At 34.0% G+C, this 20,027-nt stretch overlaps 1 long non-coding RNA gene across 2 annotated transcripts in view; it reads left to right on the forward strand.

Annotated features, from left to right (window-relative positions):
- Positions 1 to 19,505, forward strand: part of LOC145260221 (uncharacterized) — a 79,166-nt gene extending 59,661 nt beyond the window's left edge. For both annotated transcript variants that reach the window (XR_013864247.1, XR_013864248.1), the window contains exon 4: positions 19,177 to 19,505. This is a non-coding gene — a long non-coding RNA (uncharacterized LOC145260221). The remainder of the gene's footprint in view (positions 1 to 19,176) is intronic.
- Positions 19,506 to 20,027: the final 522 nt, after the last annotated feature.

A 20,027-nucleotide genomic window follows, 5' to 3' on the forward strand; every position in this document is an offset into this window, starting at 1 on the left:
AAAATAGCTAGTGGTCCATAAAAGTCTCTGCTGACTCACCTTCATCCTGTACCTGTCAGATCTAACAGTACCATTAATAGATCTCCTAAAAAACGAAGCAGAGTACCATTGGACAGAAAATCACGGGAGATTCCTCCAGAAAATCAAGGATTTTATTTGCAAGGAAATGTTGCTGTCGTACTCTGCAAAGCAACATCATCCAAGTCAATACATCGAATAAAGATCTTGGCGCTACTCTTCTCCAAGATGGAAAACCCATAGCGTTTGCATAAAAATTTTAACAGAGGCTGAACAACATTATGCCAACATAGAGTAGGAGCCCCTTGCAGTTCTTTTTGGGTGTGAACACTTCAGGAAATGCATATACGGAATTTCATTCCAGGTAGAAAGTGACACACACACACACACACACACACACACACACACACACACACACACACACACACACACACACATACACACACACACACACATGTATATACAGTGCCGCCAAAAAGAAAGTCTGCACTTGTTACATTTTCAAAAACAGCAAATCTAAGCTAAAGTGAATGTAACTGTTTAAACAACTTATACCTCATTTGATTCGCCTTTTATTCCTCTATAATTTTACCTGCTTATATTTGACTTTTAATTGAAATATCGTAGTGTGCACGTTAATTAAAAAAATTAACTTCAAATCGAGAAGGCAAAAAGAAACTCCGCACAATGGAAAATTGTTAAGGAACCTCTTGACATTGCCAGCTGTGTGAATGGGAGCATTATCCTGCATGAAGATGGGATTATCATCCAAATTCCAAAGTAGGATAGAAAATATTCAGTCAACATATTAATGTACTTGGTTGAATAAATTCGATCTTGCAAGCGACGTATTGGATCATTGGACTATTTAGATAGAATTTTTCTTTTTGTCATCCAACAAACTTCTAAATGTTTTCTGTTTATGTATTTATCCACGATTTTGATAAACTCTTGTGAGATTTTCATCTATATTTCTCGCTGGTGTCCAAACCAAAAACATTAATTATTCCAGAAGAAGCCGATGATCAAATAAGAGTCAAACCGGCACCAGCGAAATTGAAAAAAAAAACTTATCCAAGGCACTTTAAATCATTTAATAATCAACTGTGAGCTCCTTGAGAGACAGCATATAAGCTTTTAGTAAATAGGTGCAAAAAGGTTTACGGTAATTAACCTATAAAATAATATAAATAGGTACAAAAAGGTTTACAGTAATTAACCTATAAATAGGTGCAAAAAGGTTAACGGTAATTAACCTATAAAATAATATAAATAGGCACAAAAAGTTTTACAGTGATTAACCTATAAATAGGTGCAAAAAGGTTAACAGTAATTAACCTATAAAATATTATAAATAGGTGCAAAAGGTTTACAGTAATTAACCTATAAAATAATAAATTAGGCCCCGGGAATCAATAGTAAATTTGAGAATGGGATTTGTGTGCCTCTTAGTCTTATGTTGTAAATGAACAACTTTTAATGAATATATCTGTGTTTGTTTCATATTTTGGTGTCAAAAAAAAAAAAAAAAAAAAAGAAAAGAATTGTTTTTGGAATCAGAAATTAGGTTTAAATGTTGCCGATTCCAATGCTGAGTCCGATATCCAGAAAAGTTTTAATTTTTTCGATTCCCGATTCCAATTAATAATCTTCAATACTAATATATATATATATATATATATATATATATATATATATATATATATATATATATATATATATATATATATCTTATCAATATTTTTCTAACCAAAATTTTAATATATCAAAATTCTGGTGGTAATGTTCATATACCAATAAAATCAAAGTCAAAATTAATTGACTCAATTATTTAAACTTCATGATATTGGTTTTCATAATCAAGCATGCATATAATATTTTCGCCAAATCAAGACAACAAAATATAAAATGAGAACATCATATCGTGTATAGTCATATGCGTTACAATTGTTTCATAACCATTTGGACATTTGGGTGGTTTAAAATAAATTTAATCAAAATATAAAAGTGAAGAAAACTAAGTGAGAAATTGAACTGAGATTGTTATCAAGAAGACAATGTTAGAACTATAAGTTTAAAATTAAACAAAGGTGATTAATAAATACAAAAGTCAAAATATTAAAATATGAATGCATTGAATTTTGATGAATTGATAAAAATTGACTAAATAAAATTACCTCCCTTAGAACGTAAAGATATTACAGATTGATAATGGAAAGGAAAGATTAAAAAATTTTTAATAAAATACTTAGATAATGACAAGAATTGAAAAGTTAAATTTAAAATTTAAATTATTAACATAAACAGTATGGGATAAAGACAAAAATTTTTAATAAAAGCAAAAACAAAAATTTTGAATAAATACTATTTAAATAACCGTTTGAATTACAGTTCCTTCTTAAGAAATAAGCAAAAATTAATTAGTAGATCGTAACATGTAAACAAAGTTTATACAAAACTATCGTAGACTGAGGAAGAAATAGTGGAACACAGAATTTGAAGGTGTAGATTAGTATTTGGGAAATAAATCAATTAAATAATTAAATTGGGGGAGAAAAATAATTATTAACATAAAAAATATACAAAAGATTAAATTACTATTTAAAATAGGTAATTGGTTCAAACATTATTTAAAAAGTAGAGATATGAAAAGGGGTCGATTACAAAATCTGAAGGCTATAAAAAAAAAATAAAAAACAAAAAGAAAATATAAGAGTGGTTATTTGTCTCCCACGAAACAAAATGTGACACAAGGTCGGTTTAATGTGGGAGATAACCAGCTCCCCTCAAAAGGGAATTCTGCAAAAATAAAATTGCCTTAGTATAGAAGGGTTTCCTCTCCATTGACTAAGGACAATTAATTTGAGTGCGACATCTGTGCAGACACCACAGTTCAGTGACCAACCCAGTACAAATACCAGGTGTCGGCAGAAAGTATAAGAGTGGTGTGGAGATAGGTCTAACTGCTTGATCTCTTAAAATAGAGATTATGAATGTATTCATATATGTATAACGTGTATTTTGCCGTTTGAGAGTAGCTACTTAAAATTGTCTGAATGGTTACGAAACAATTGTAATGCATAAGAAAATTGCCGTCAACCAGCTTGCCATGCCAGTAATAACATATAGTTTTGGTATCATCGACTGGCCACAAAAATATCTCAACCGGCTAGATGTCAAAACACGGAAGTTACTAACGCTTCATAAAATCATATATAAATATCAGTGTCTACCAAGACTGTATTTGCCCAGGGGAGAAGGAGAACTAGGGCTCTTAGAGATCAACCACCAACATAGGGCAACAATAGTGAGCACAGGCCAGTATCTGAGAAGCTCCCAGAACCACACCCTTTCAATGATATATGAACATCAAGAGACAAGAGCCAGCAGAACAACATTAGTCACCCAGCTGGCCAAGCATTTTGGTCAGGGCTGTTTCACAGTTGAGGCTGAAACACTAAACAAGCCTGCCACAGAAATAGCAAGAAAGAGTCGGCAAAAATACCGAGACTGTGCAAAAGAGGAACCTTAAAGAGTGGGACTAACATCAGCATGCAAAATATTTTCTGGGCGAAAGGTTCCTTGGACTGGCTCAAAAGGAAAGGGTTATAATGGTTGCTCAAGACCAGGGATTGATAACCAATGCATTCAAGAAGATGGCAGGTCTCACTAATTACAACAAATGTAGATTCTGCCACACGGAATCGGAAAGTGTGAGTCATCTATTATCAAGTTGCAAGATTCTTTTAGGGGATGGCTACTACACAACGAGACATGATGGAGTATGTAAGTACATCCACTGGACCATCTGTAAAAAAAATTAAATATCCAATGTAGCAGTAAATCCTGGGAACATCAACCTGAAAGAATAGTTGGAAATGACTTATATACATTACGACCATGTAATCCCTACCTTGAAAATGCTGCTGTGAAATCTGACATAGTTATATGGAATAAGTCAGAGAGAGTTGCAACCTTGGTTGAAGTGAGTTTTTCTAATCATGGAGGTCCGAACAGAGCTGAAACGGAGAAACAGACCAAATATCAAGGTCTCATGTATGATATGAAAAGAAACTGGAATCTTAGAGAGATATCAATCATACCAGTTATTATAGGTGCCACAGGGCTTATGAAGAAGAACCTGAAGTCCTACCTAACTAATATTCCTGGTGAACCAAGTGCAAAAGAGATCCAAACAATTGCACTTAAGGGAACAACGAGGATACTAAAAAGAGCTCTCAGTTGGTTTTAATAAAAAGCAGGACAATGTTGGCAGCTAGTTTGGCTGCCCCATACCCAGCATTACAATCTTCAAAGGAAGAAAATTTTAAAATGTTCTCATTTTACATTTTGTCTTGACGTTTGCGAATATATATATATATATATATATATATATATATATATATATATATATATATATATATATATATATATATATTCAGGCAGACATTGTTAAAAACAACAGAGAGCTTCTCTTTAGTAATATCTTGTTTATTTTTTTCAATATTCTGTATTATCTTTTTGTGTATACATCGAAGGTGTGAATATATGGTTCAAGCATTTTCGAAGTGTCTTTGTGTAGACATCTATGCATCGCCAGGAAAGTTTGCGTTAAGCTGTACGGGGAATTATGGGAAGTTTTATATAGCAGTTGGAGTGCGAGCTATGAAGACATGTTCGCTGCAAGGCTAAAAATTAAAACATGAATCAATAGTTATTATGCTACGCATGCATATTCGTAATGCCATCGTTCGGCCTTCACCTGGCAAATTCAATTTTTTAATTTTCACACTTTTGCACCGATTTTCCCCGGCTAAAACCCAAAGATAAAGTTTTGCATGGGTTTGAATAGCTTAAATATTAAGTTTCATGTCTGTAGACCAAAAACTGACAGGGGAGTTTGGTAAGCAAAACTTTTTAACCAAATATATATATGCATACATAAGTATATATAGAAAGAGGTTTGTGTTTACTATAACCTTTTTACGCAAATATTATGCAAATATAAATTATGTAGAATATCTGCATGAATATAATTACACGTAATAGTTAATTAAAGATGATCATCCTATAAGAAAACCGAAAAAACTAATAGGGTATTAATTAAAATGAATGTTTAAAAGAATATGCAAATTAGCTAGATCTTTTCCAGATGAATGCAATTCCATGGGACATATATAACAAAGTTATATTTTCTTTTTTTAAAGAAATAGAAAAAAGGGTTTTTAATATGAATATCAATACACACACACAAAAAATATAGGAGTATATATATATATATATATATATATATATATATATATGTATATGTACATATCCTATATAATATTTTGACTGCAGAACTTCCCCTCTGGACTAAAGTATTGTAGGTTTGCAATAACAGATGCCACATACTAATTCATTACATCTAGGCTATTAGCCACTATCTTATGTAATTTTTTAACACAATGTTAGACATATTAAGTCGTTATAATAAAATGCTACATTGCATCCTAGGAGCAACACCATCACAATTGCGACATCTACAGAGGAAGGAGTCCCTTTTTTTCTCTATAAATATTTAGTCCTCCTACTGCTACCAGTTGATACTGGGACCTATTCTACATTTTCCTACAATATTTATATTGCACCCATCATAACTACATACACATAACATAATCTTTCATTACCGATTAAAAAATAATAAATTCTCCTTTCTCAAAAGCCACCTCATCTGATTGACTGAGACCGGCCAATTCTATTATTCCGGAATACGCATTTTCATACATAAACGAACGCACAGGTATCATTATTTATTTTTCGCTTTTGGAGCATCTTTTCAACTCTTACACGATGCTATTTCCTTTTTATTGTTTTACTAGCGAGGGGTACCCGGCGTTTCCCGGGTGTTTGGAGGTGTGGGGGGGGGTAAAAAAAAGTATGAAGATTGAACCCGAACCGTTCAGGCAAAGTTGTAAATTAAAGTGTGAAAAAAAAAAACGTGTAACGTTAACCATTGTCCCACCGCGAGACGCTAGCGGAAACACGTTTGAATTTATTTAATTACTTGGATTTAACAGGTGCCCGTTTTAAATGAGGTCAAGTTTTGACTACGGGATTGTATTCATTTACTGCTGAACGCTTTTTTTCACACCCCCAAGATGTTATAGGAAAAAGACTAACCCACATGCGGCGAGCAACAAATATTGAATATTTATCTTCCCGAAATCGAGCAAATTGAATAGACAGGCGAGCTTCGTTGTTAACTGTGAGATATTACGATTTATATGTGATATAAAAAGTTTTAAAAAGTTGTGAAGCGAGCGACCGCTTCTCTGAAAGAAGCCTTTTGTAGACACACAGAAAAAGCGAACACACATACATACATACATTTTCGCTGTTATATTTATAGATTTTCATTTGTTTGTGGGGGCGTTTTTCATTATATTTTTCTTTTTTTTTTTTTAAACAATTACTATTACTGATGACGCTTGTACTTATTTACATATTTTCCTACACTTAACTAGGCTTCATTCATGTCAATCGCTTACAACCCGTACATGATGCTACTTTTTTGCTTTGTTTTCGTTTGTTAACAGACAAACAAGTATAAAACATTTTCTTTTTATATAAAACATATAATTAGACACCAAAGGCTAAAATAAAACCAGAAAAAAATTTCACTTTTTATTATTTTTCATCATTTTTTATTTGACTACATTGACACCAGTCGAGGCCGCCATATTGCTTTTCTAATTTGGCCTCTCTAAAGTTGAACATATTAGCCTTTTTATGGCCAAATTTGGCCTTTTTTATGCTCTTAATTAAAATATAATTCCATGAAAGAGAGTAAAAAAGGCAAGAATTGGCCTTAAAAAGGTTAATCTGTCAATCCTAAGAAAGGCCAAATTTTTCAAGCACTATGGCAGCCTTCAATGTCGTACATTTAGTCTCATAAAAATGATGCAGAAATAATAACAATGAAATTTTCTTGGTTTTATTTTAGCCTTTGGGTCTAATAATGTGTTTTATATAAGCATAAATAGTTTTTAAAATTTTTGTTTCTGTCAAATAATTTACGCAACTAAACTACAAATTTACCTTAAATTACAGAAAAACTTATTTTTTATATATTTGCTTTTTGTTTACTTCTCTTTTCAGGACTCATTATCAGCACTGCTCAGATATAATTTTTTTTTTGTACATTTTTATCAAGGTTAAATTTGGTGCAAATACTTTGACACTCACCCACCCCCCTCATAAAAGGAGGTGTCTATTTCAAAAGCTGTTCTTACCTTGGCGAGGTTGGGAGTATCTATTCCGAAAGCCATTTTAAACATGAGGAGTTTGGAGGTGTCTATTCTGAAAGCCCTTCTTAACATTAGAACGTTGGGGGTTGACCAGTTAATGGGTCCTGCTAGTATATATATATATATATATATATATATATATATATATATATATATATATATATATATATATATATATATATATATATAGTGCTTGCATGGTTGTTATTTTCTAGATCTTAATCCATTCAAATTACTTTGCAATAACATGTACAGATGTATTTAATATAAATTTTTATTTAAACATTATTGGCTACATATGTGTATATATGTTTTAGCTGCGACTTTATTCCAAGTCCAACATCTTCAGGCCGTATTAAATGCACAGTATATTATATTTGATAAGGCGTTATTAGCTACATATTGGGCATACATGTTTCAGCTGCGACTTGAAATAAAGTCGCAACTGAAACATGTATGCCCATATGTAGCTAATAATTGTTAGTATCAATAAAACTTATGTATCTAGAGAAAGAGAGAGAGAGAGAGAGAGAGAGAGGGGGGATGAAGAAAGAGATCACTGTAAAAGAATAAAGCCTTTTTGATTACTGGAAAAACGTTTAATATAAACATTTAGATTTCACCTTCACACGCTAGTGCTGGTAGCAAAATGGTTAAGATACGTTTCGTTTTTTGAAGTCGGTTCGATTTGTTTAAGTTCTGATTGCTGACTTTGTTAAAACGTCGAGAATGATATAATCATATGAGCTGACCTTTTTGCTTTGTTCGAATCACGAAATATCAAAGAGCGAGCGATAGACAGCTGGTTCGCGGCATCGGTTAAGTAGGAGAACGAAAACAAAAATGGCCATTGTTGCTGGCAACATCTGTCTCTGCATTTTGTACTCAACAGAAATATCTATAGAATCTCACATTCATGTCTGCAAATACAGGGTGACCCCCCCCCCTAAAATGTCACCCATGGAATCATTAATAAATTCACAATCCTTTCTGCAATCAAACCATATTGGGTACAAATAAACTTCAATCTATGCTTGACTTGTCCACCAAATTTCAGTTATAATTATCCAAGTCTTTGCTTTATCACCATTAATGATAAGCACATCAGGATATGAAGTACAAAATTATATTTGGTCTTAGTCTCGTTTTTCTTTTTCTATATTTTTATGCAAGTTTTGTCCATCTGAAGAAATTAACTAACACAGAAACTATTTAAAACATTCTAGGGATCTATAATCTCTCCTCTCGCTTAAATGTTACATCTCTCTGCCTGTTTTACAAGTATTTTAATGGGACGTATTCCAACGAACTCAAGGCACTTGTGTCCCTTCGACATAAATACACCTAACTGATCCAACAAGCTTCAAAATCCCATCCCCTACACTGTGGAGATCCTTAGATGCCAGAAAGCCTCCTACTCTTATGGTTTCTTCACCTGAACTGCTAGGCTTTGGAATTCTCTCTTGGATCCCTGCTTCCCTGGCTGTACTGACATGCAGAGATTCAGATGTAGTGTGAACAAAGACTTCTCTACTCAACTCCCTGCATAGAATCCCTGCCGAATTGGTCCCAAATCGTGGCCCCTTATGTCAAAGTGACACTGCACTTTGTTTGAAATGAAATAACAGTAACTTATTGCTAATTTAGCGAATATCGAACCCTTTGTTTTTGTTACAAGTAAAACAAAAATTATTTTTAAATGCTAACCCCCACTCAAACCTATGAATATATTTTTGAATGCGGCTAAAATATACAATTACAGTATCTAATGGAATAATCGCTTGATTCCTGATGATTTTGTTTGGATTTTCTAATTGCAAAGATCAAAATATAAGATAACCAATCCACTAAAACCTCTACCCATTAATACAATTTGCAATCTTTTCTGCAATCCAACCATATTTGATACAAATAAACTTCAATCTATGTCTGACTTGTCCACCAAGTTTCAGTCGTCAATGCCCAACAGTTTTTGTTTTATTGCCGTTCATTGGGATAGGGGACACTTTGGTGATCATCTCATTAGTAGGAAATGTAATCCCTTGTATGCAGATTGAATGTTTTAGATGGTGGTAAGAAGGGCAAATGATACCGAAAGTAGTGGAGGATAGGAAAAGGAGGTGAAACGTGGTAAGAGGAGAGTATGGAAGAGAAGTGGTGAGAAGAGAAAAGGTAAGTAGTAGTAGGAGTAGTAGCAGGAGAATAAAAGGAGAAAAAGGAGGATGTTAATAAATAAATAATGTAATTAACGAAGAAAAGAAATATATATATATATATATATATATATATATTGCTCATTTGCTTTTGTAATATATATTATTTATTATATATAATATATAAATATATATAATATCTATTATTATTTTTAAAATATAATTATCCACTGACATGTGTTTCGTCGGCTGAATCTAGCGAGATTCAAAATCGGGACCCCATGATAAGAAGCCTACACCTCTTCCACTGGGCTATCCCGCGCAACTACTGAATATATTGCGTTTTACGTAGATGTTGTTTATTTGTTTTTGCTAGTGATACTTTTTGAATGAATTCAATTATTTACCTAAATGCGAGTTGGGAATAATTTTCCCTTTGACCAATTTGCTACCCCCAAATGGGGAGCGGCAAAACACATTTCAGTGGATAATTATATTTTAAAAACAATACATATGCTGCTCCCCATTTGAGGGTAGCAAATTCGTCAAAGGGAAAATTATTCCTAACTCGCATTTAGGTTAAAATGCACTTTCGTATAAATAATTGAATTCATTCAAAAAGTATCGCTAATAAAAACAAATAAACAACATCTAATATCTATTATTGATTTATATAATATATATATTGCCCATTTTTAACGTAATATATACGTTAATGTACACTCTACCAACATTGACCCAATAATAACTCTAACATGCTCCTCTCTTAGCACTGCCCTGATTTGAGATGTGATTATCCTTTTCAGTTCTGGAATAGTTTGGGGGATTATTTTGATAGACATTATATTTGAAATTACCTCACAAATAAAAATTCGAGGCAGGGAAGGGGAGTAATCTCCGTTGAGTGTGAAGCTCATTCAGGATCATAAGGTAATCACCACGAATGTTGAGCGGTTTTTATTTTATCACTCTTCAATGATATGGAGGGATATTTTGGTGATCGTCTTATCAGTAGAAGGTGATCCGTTTTTCTTTTACCCTTTTTTTAAAACTTCATTTGACACCAAATAGGCATGTTGCCACTGAGACTTGTGATTAAGGGTAAGATTTATATGGGTCAGTTTTAGTGGGGAGTTGTGCAGCAAGAGGTTTAGTCAAATTATATTAAAATTTCTACATCTTGGTACAGTCATGGAAACAGGAAGTAGGGAGGGAATTCCAAAGGTAAACAATCTGATGGAAGAAGCTATTTATAATAATATTCTTTTTGAAATTGTCTGGCAGAACGAACACTTTTTGGGGGAATTTTTTAGATGAAGATTAATAACACTGGGGCAGCAATTTTTTACTTTTTGAATGTTGTTTGGATTTCTACAACTGATTTAGGGTGTTTTTGCACTGCTGAATCAAGAAATGGCATCCAGTTTTTTCTCCGTCAGATCAGGTTTTTGTGCTTTTAATTTTAATTTTAAGTTAATTTGAAAAAGAAAAACAAGAACAGATCTTATGAAAAACCGATTACATTTTTGTGACATTATCAGCTGATTTTTGTCAACACATATCATCCTAAATATGTTTTTAAAAGAAAAATATGTTTTGTTAAACAACATATATTGATTACCGAATAGAAACATCGATTACCGTAAACTGAATGGTGGACATTTATAAAGGTAAGTACATATAAATTGCATGTTGCTTCACCGTTGTTCAAACTTCAGGGCTTTAACTTCTGTTTCTTCGAAATCCTGGAATGCTTAGCAGCAGGCAGATCTCTCTTCAAATTCCAACAGTAGATAGCCATCATGACTGTGTCCCAGTGACTCTGATACCCGATCTCCATCTTTTTCAGTTCCTGATGGAATCTTTTCCCCTGCTCGTCATTCATTGAACTCAGGTTCTCAGGAAACCAATCCATATGTGAAAATAGGTAGTGCATCTTGACACTCATGTTGCAGCCCAAGTTTCTGAAAGCAGTTAGCATGTTGTTGATAACTTCGGCATAGTTTATGGCCTTATTGTTGCCAAGAAAGTTCTGCACTATCAGAACAAATGCCTTCCACACCTCCAGTTTCACTTTGTTCTTTGAGTTTTCAAACTCTGGCTCTCTGATGAGCTGTTGGATCTGAGGACCATAAAAGATACCAGCTTTCAACTTCCACATGGTCAATCCTGGAAAAGCCTGGCACAAGTAAGTGAAGTAATCACCATCCTTGTCCAGGGCCTTGGTTAACTACTGGATTAAGCCGAGTTTGATGCGGTGGGAAGAATATTCTATCTTTGTCCACCACAGGGTCATTGATGACCTTACTTTCTTTGCAATACACCAATTTCTCCCGCACAAGCCAGTTCTTCGTTGTGTATGTTGAGCACCAATTTTTGAAAGATTTCAAGATTTTATGACTTCAAACTGATCCCTTTTTGACAAAATCACACAGAACTATTAGATCTGAATACTTCTTGTCATTAAAATAATCATGTTCAATTAAAACATGGTACTTTACCCTCACCAACTTCTTCTAAAATGCTGCACACATGCGTACACATGAACAAAAACGTAGAAAATGACATGTGACCGTAATTAAAAAACTTGAGCTGATTGAGCAAAACCAATGTGATTTTTTGATTCAGTGCATCGGGTTTGCCCTAAATCAGTTTAAAATAAAAGCAGACAACAAATTTGTTGTTGACCAGTAAATTTGTATTGTTTGAATTATCTTCTCATCTTCAGTGCTATTCTCACAATGTTTCGACCGATGCAACCTGTTAAGTAATCAATTTTAACTGACAATCTTCTGGAGGCTAACAGTTCAATCATATATATATATATATATATATATATATATATATATATATATATATATATATATATGTGTGTGTGTGTGTGTGTGTGTGTGTGTGTGCTAGAGGGAGCCTGCGGTTTTAGCAACAGTCTTGGCAATGCCTCCAATATATTTGTTTCAATTCGTGTTGCCTGTGAATGTTAAGCCGAGGAGTTTGAAGGATGAGCTCTCAGGTAGAGTCTTATTTGTCATGGCAACCTCACCGATTGAGAAGGTTTTTGTGGTTTTAAAAGGAAAGAAGCTTAGTCTTAGTAGCATTAAATGTTGCCATCCATTTACGGTCCCATTCCATTACAGACTAAAGGTCGTTTTCTAAGGTTTCTATCGTTGCCTTGGAAATGTGAACATTAGTTTTCCCCTTATATCTATTATAGAGCATGGTGTCATCAGTAAATATACCTATCTCAGACAATTTTATCAGGGAGGTCGTTTATGAATATCAGGAATAATAAGGGTCCAAGGATCGATCCCTCAGGCATGCTTGCTTTAATATCATACTACTTAGACGTACGGCTATCGAGGACAATCTAGATTTTTCTTTTGGTTAAGAAGGATCTGTTATGTCAAGTAATCGTCCCGAAATACAATGATTTAATTTTTATGAGAAGCTCTTAATGCCAGATCTTGTAACAGGCTTTGGATATTACCAAAGGCTACAGCCCTAGCGTCTTTTGCCTTATCTAATGCATGGTATATGAATTCAGAGATAACTGTTATTTTAACGGTTATCTCTGAATTCATATCCGCTTGCCTAAAACTATATTGTTGGTCAGAAAGATGCTTAGCATTTACAAGGTGGTGGACTAGCGCTTAATTGATTAACGGCCCAAAGATTTTATTGAAGAGTGGGAGGAGACCGATGGGGTGATAATTGAGTGGAATTCTTGAATACTGGTACCATGGTGGCAATTTTCCAACTCCCAGAGAAGCAAGACTCGGCTAGGCATTTGCTGAAGAGTTTGGAGACATCAGATTAATCGTCAAGCAACAACAATGATCTCATTTTTGTTAAATGTTTTTACTTGTACTTGTAACAACTATCATCCCAGTTGGATTGAACAACTGCATCTCAAACCATTGCAGTCCAGTTTTGACGATCTTGGGCCAGGCCATAGGAAATGAGTAGCCACCCCTGATCTCAGTGCCAAAGACCAACTACTTGTGGGCCCGATAGTATCGTCAGATCATTCTTAATTGTTGTCACCAAGGTCCTCAGCTGCCCACAAATACGTTCTTGCCATCTAGGCAGAGAGAGGAGGGGGGGGGGGAGAATATATGTGAAAGATGATAACGTACAGACGAATATGAACTGCCTTATTATATTATTATATAGATAAGACGTTAAATGGTACATTAATTTACTAAACTATGCACTAAGTTTCACAAGTGGACAGTAAATGAATTATCAATTTGCTTATTTTTTATACAGATTAATTTTTCTTTAGATCGTACAAAAAGAAAAAGGATGGTGAAAATCGTTAGCCATTCTTTGTTGATATTTTTATTTTCTTTCTTTTTTTTTTATAAGAATGTAAGCGGGGTTGGTGGAGAACGAGTTTAGGCCACAGTATGCAGACAAACCAGTTATGCAACTTTAGAAAGAAAGAAATAAAGAAAGAAAGAAATAAGAAGAAGCCTAAAGTTAAATTCTTACTTATAGCGTGTACTCTTAAGAAAAAAGAAAAATAATTCGGTAAGAGGACAGCATAATTGGCCAAATGGACACAGCCGTGGACTATGGGATTGTCTACTACGATCCATTTTAGTCGTTTATGTATTGTTAACTAAGATATGAACATGGGCGATATTAAATTATCGGCCCTTGTGCATTTTAGGTTTGCTAACGGTTACATGAAGGCACATGCATGAATAGTTCACGTTACAGATTACTTATGAATATGTTGAAAAATGCCTTTTATATATCGTGTCACGCTGGTCCAATGGTTATCGTACTTGACTAACTGTCTTTAGGTTTTGGTTTCAATCTGAGCTCGAGTTTTTTTTTTTTTTTTTTTACTTACAAGAAGTGAACTGTTAAGAAAAAAAATAATTCTCGCATGCACATATCTCAATTTCTGTATTAATTAAAATATAATATTTATGCATATTTTATGACTAGGCAACGCCGAGCGGTCTGTTAGTCTATATATCTATAAAAGTGAACGTGTCTGTCTGTCTGTCTGTCTGTCTGTCTGTCTGTGTGTCTGTCTGTCTGTGTACATTTCCCTACGCAATAACTCTGTCAATTTTTAGTCTATAGACTCGAAATTTGAAATACCGGGTACTGAGATTTGGGAAAATCGATGTGACGGGTGTCAGCCAGAAATTTGGCTGTTAAGGGGTCAAATTTCAACGATTTGACCTTTAAGAACTCTACCAAACTCCTCCGACAATTTTGGGTCTAGACACTTGAAATTTTAGATATAGGTTTCTTGAACCTGGATCTAACTTAATAAAGTGATTTGAGCCCGAAACTATAAATTTTAAGGGGTCATAATAGGGGTCAAAGTTTAAAAAAATTAACCATTTTTTTTGTTTTTTTGCTTTTTTTGCACAGCATACACCTCCAAACACCCGAGCAACGCCGGGCACCCCTGCTAGTATATCTATAAAAATGAAAATGTGTGTGTGTGTGTGTGTGTGTGTGTGTGAGAGAGAGAACATTTCTCAACATATATACTCAACGAATTTTTGATTTACAAACTTAAAATTTGGTATATAGAGTATTCATACATGTGGAAAATTTTTAAATTGGATTTTCATCCACGAAAAAGGGTTGCTAAGAGGTCAAAATTGAAAAATTTGTGCGTGGGAGGCCACCAGATCTTTTCTGTTTGCTGCTTCATGAATGCGCATATGCAGCCAGAAAAGATGACAGCTTCTTTTTGTTAAGAATAAGTATGTTCAGAAAATACTATTATATATATATTTTTTTTCATTTTTAAAGGATTCTAAGGGGAGACAATTCAAAATTTTTTTTAAGTTTTTAAATTACTATTGCTGCTTTTCGTTATTTTCATAGAAAGTGCTCGACTTAACTTTAAGTCCCCACCCCAAAAAACATTCACAAAAAAAACACTCATTTAGCTGTAACCACTATTCACAATTTCCTCCATTCTCTATCTGTGCTTAAATCTAAACGCAAATTCTATGAACAAAGAACTGCCCGCCTCTGGAACTCTGTGCTGCAGGTCTGCTTTCCAGTTGACTACAATATAGTTGTCTTCAAGTCCAACATAAACAAATTCTTGTTGAGTTGTCTCCTTAAATAATAAAATTCTACCTAATTTCCACGACATAAATTACTATGCTGTTGTCTAACTGACCAACCTTACATTCATTAATCTTTATCCTCAAGTGGCCTTCAGGCTTTGATAAGTGGTAACTGCCTTTTAAGAAAAAAATCTTTGAATCATTATTTTGATTTATTACGAAAGTTTAATTTCATAATTTTTTTTTAACTCATACAATTCATAGTGATAACTTTCAGTCATTTCCAAATTTTCTTTTCTTAGAGAGACTATTCATTAAAAAGTTTGTCTTTTAAAAAGTCATACATTTCCAAAATGATTCGTTTTTAAAGCATATAAACACAAAAATTAACCATTGCAATTTATTTCGGAATTCTAATTATTTTATAAAAGCTAAAAACAAATTATTTTAATTCAGTAAATGTTTACACAATGTTTTATTTTGTGTTATTATCAATTCAGTGTATTTGTTTAACGTTGGCTAATACGTGACGCGAAACTTTAACAAGTCTTTGAATTGTCTCCCCTTGGAAATCTTCAATATTGAAAGCAAAAAGATTATCCTCCAAATTTTAAATGCACAAGTCACGAATTATCTTATCTAAAAGCTATAGCTACTAAAAGGACGCTGAATCGCTAATGACAGCTGTGCAAAACAATGTGATTAGAACTAACTTCATCAAAGATAAAATAGACAAAATGCAGGAAAAAAGTAAATGCAAACTTTTTTGTTTCTACAGAAGAGCCAACACTTATTAAGGCACAGATGCCACTCAAGGATAAGGGTTAATTAGTGTAAGGCATCGGTGCGACAACAACTTAGTGATAGATTTTGGTGGGAATTGGGTAGAATTAGACTATTTAAGGGGATGGGATAGCAAGAACTTGTTTACATTGGACTTGAAGGCGACCTGTTAATAAAGAGATAAAATTATAAATCATATAACTGAATGCAGCAAACTAACTTCCAAAGAATAAAGAACTGACACAACTGATTGATGAAGTTAGTACACTAGATACTATGTGAAGGACTGTATTTTAAACATGTGGACAAATGGTATAGAGACAAACTGGAGACAGTATCAGAAAAAAAATCACAATCCTCTAACATATTTAAGTACAAATAAGAAACTCATCCAAGCAAGGAGACCGGATGTGATGATAGTTAACAAGAAGGAAAAATCCTTCCAAATAGTAGAATTCATCATCCCAGCAGTTCATACAGTGAGAATTCAAAAAAGAATACTCAGAAAAATTAAGCAAATATACAGAATTTGCCAGATAACTGAAAGAAATATAGAAAATAAAAAAAATCAATGTAATATCATTAATTGTAGGGGCACTAGGAACACTCCTGAAAAACTTTGATTAATATTAGGAGAAGTTGGAATCAAAGGGAAGCCCGAGACAATATAAAGAGCGAATATAAAGGCCATGACGTGCAGAGAACTTTGTCAGGGCAGATGCTCAAGTGAAAAAAAAAATAAAACGGCAAAAATATAATACATTCCTCTGAAAAGGGCACTTTTAAGACAGGAGTAAAAGGGCATCTCCTCTGCCTGTTCCTCATATCGGGGGAGGGGGTAATGATGGAAAACAGCTGAAATCTTAAGGAAAATCATCGAATGCAGATCATAAACTATGAAGGCAAGCCAGCCATATGGAAGTTGCAATAGAAACTAAACAGCAGCAGAAAGAAGTCCACCATATGAATCCAAGGGAAATCAAACTGCAAAAACTTTCATAAAATGCTCCTTCCCCCCCAAAAAAAAATACAATATGATGGCACAAGTCTCTGATGATACCATACAAAATAGTCGTGAAGAGTCAAGGAGGATGGAAAGATTGCACTAAAACTTTGGATAGGCTTATTTCACCCAAATCTCAGAAAAGATCAATGGCTGTTGTCAGCTAGAAATCAATGGTAAGTGGCTGTTGTGATAAGGCAAAATTATTTGCAATGGTTATCAAAAGAGCTGGAGAGTACTAGAAATTGGAGAGACTTATTCATATTACGACTGCAAGGAACATCACTTGTTATTGTCAGTGAGCAATCATCCATTTGAGAACTAGTATATAGTAATGATAATAATGCAAAAGAAAAACAACGTTATTTTTAGTTGTACAAGAAGAATATCTTAACAGATATGTCACAGATTAATAATTTTTGGTTGTGACCCAACGGACCACAGATATGTGTAGTGTTGTTGATATTCCCTTTTGAAGATTTGAATCCCTCGTCGCCAAGTTATTATGGCCCTGGAAGGGTCACTTAAGGAAAACATGGACATGGAGATGGGTTAGAAAAGGTAAAATATATTAAGACAAAAAATCAGCATGTACAAAGAGCAACCGTCGTAGTAAGTACAGCCAAGGTGGCGAACTACTAAAGTACACTGACCACTCAGTCTATTTCTACAGTTAGGAAGAGGTCATCTTTAGTACATGGGTGAGACTTCGGAACATCTAGTTATTATTAGGGCTGTGACAACAGCATATTCTTTTCATTGTTTTGACTCTTGGGTATATATCCGTTAATATCTTATATGTTTTTTTATATAGACTGGTGTGGTTCTCGGTTGATTGACTGTGTCTTACTGTGTCGGATATATACTTAAGAGTTAAAAGAATATTTTGTTGTCACAGCCCTAGATATTATCATAAGCTTTGATAAGCTTCTGAGACTGACCTTCACTCCAGACCTGAAATGGAGGACTTACCTCAAGTCTGTTGCCAAGGTTGTTTGAAAAACGGTTGGATCATTCTATTGCTCTAAAAAGTATCTCACTCCTGGTGCCATCCTCTATTTGTATAATATATATACATTTGTATAAGATATACATCCTAAACTGGAGTACTGTTGCCAAATCTGGGGAGATGAAGCTCAGTGCATCCTTTCCTGCCTTGACAAAGTACGAAACCGACTCTAAAATCTAGTGAGTGATATCATCTTCTTCACCCCACAGTCCTTTTCTCACGGAAGAAATGTCGCAAGTCTTTCTCTACTCTACAATTACTTTCATGGTAGGTGTGCGACTGAGCTTCATTCTATGCCCCTTCACCTCCCCGTAAAACATTTAGAACAAAAACTCGTCTAGCTACAACCACTGTCAATAAATTCCCTTTTCCTCTCTAGAACTAAGCAGAACTTCCATGAACAAAGTTTCTTTCCTATGTAGAACACAGTACTATTAGGCTGTTTCCTGGCTGACTATAATATTGCCGTTTTCAAGTTCAATGTAAACAAATTCTTGTTAAGTTGTCCTCTTAAACCATCAGCTTCTCTACAAGTTACAACCATCATTACAGGACCCCTTAGTGTCTCACTGTCTATCTGTCCAATCCAATAACACTTATCCTCGAGTGACCTTTAAGTCTTGTTAAGTGGTGATTCGTTAAAAAAAAATAAATAAATAAAATTAATACTTTTTGCGGAGTTCCAAAATCAATGCCAAAAATATACTTTCTATAACCCCCACAAATACCGGCCCCCGTCACGCCTAGGCAAGTTTTTGTTTTTCACTGTTTGTACATGGTTTGATTTACAATTAGAATTCTTGCCAGAAAGTTGTCCAACACAATCTGAAGCTCTTGGCTTCTCTACTGTCTTTATTTTTTTCTTTAGGAAAATGGTTGGCTTAAGTTCAAGCCTAGCTGGTAGCAATGCCAATTCCACACAAAGCCATTTCCCGGATAAATCTGCAACAAGTATTGTTCCTCAGATTTGACATTTGGAAATGACTGTAAGTATTTCGTGACGTATTGCAGTCGGGAAGACTTGGTACATTCTTTGGTTTTGGTGTCATTGTTTGTTAGCAAAAGTGGGTTAATTGAAAAAAGCATGTGGAAGTAGCTCAGCGATCGGAGAGTTTGACTCAAAGATGACAAACTCATTCTGATTCTTTAGTTCATTATGGCCTTAAATCGGCGACAAAGAAAATAACACAAAAGCAACTTAATAAAAAGAAAACCAGCTGTTCCGACCCGGTATTACCTGGTAATGTTTTTCATTGCAATTTTTTATTTTTTTAATTTTTTTTTTAATCTAAGGTTTTTTTAATTCAAAATATTATTTCATTCCAAACAAGGGGAAATAAACGCAAAAGTAACTTTTTGAAAAGAAAAACTAGCTGTTTTGACCCGGTATTACCCGGTAATGTTTTTATATACAATTTCTCTCTCTCTCTCTCTCTCTCTCTCTCTCTCTCTCTCTCTCTCTCTCTCTCTCTCTCGCTCTCTCTCTCTCTCTCTCTCTCCCTCTCTCTTAACTATGACGTTCTTTTTATCCCAAATATTTTTCGTCCCACCCTAGGGGAAATAAACACAAAAGCAACTTTATAAAAAAGAAAAGCTATCTGTTCCGACCCGGTATTACCTTGTAATGTTTTTTGTTGTTGTTGCAATTTCTTTTTTTTTAACTATGACGTTATTCTTTAATTAAAAATATTATTATTATTATATTATTTATTATATCAA

This window comes from Euprymna scolopes, chromosome 36, assembly GCF_053919585.1.
Source record: "Euprymna scolopes isolate OS-2025 chromosome 36, ASM5391958v1, whole genome shotgun sequence".
NCBI lineage: Eukaryota > Metazoa > Mollusca > Cephalopoda > Sepiida > Sepiolidae > Euprymna > Euprymna scolopes.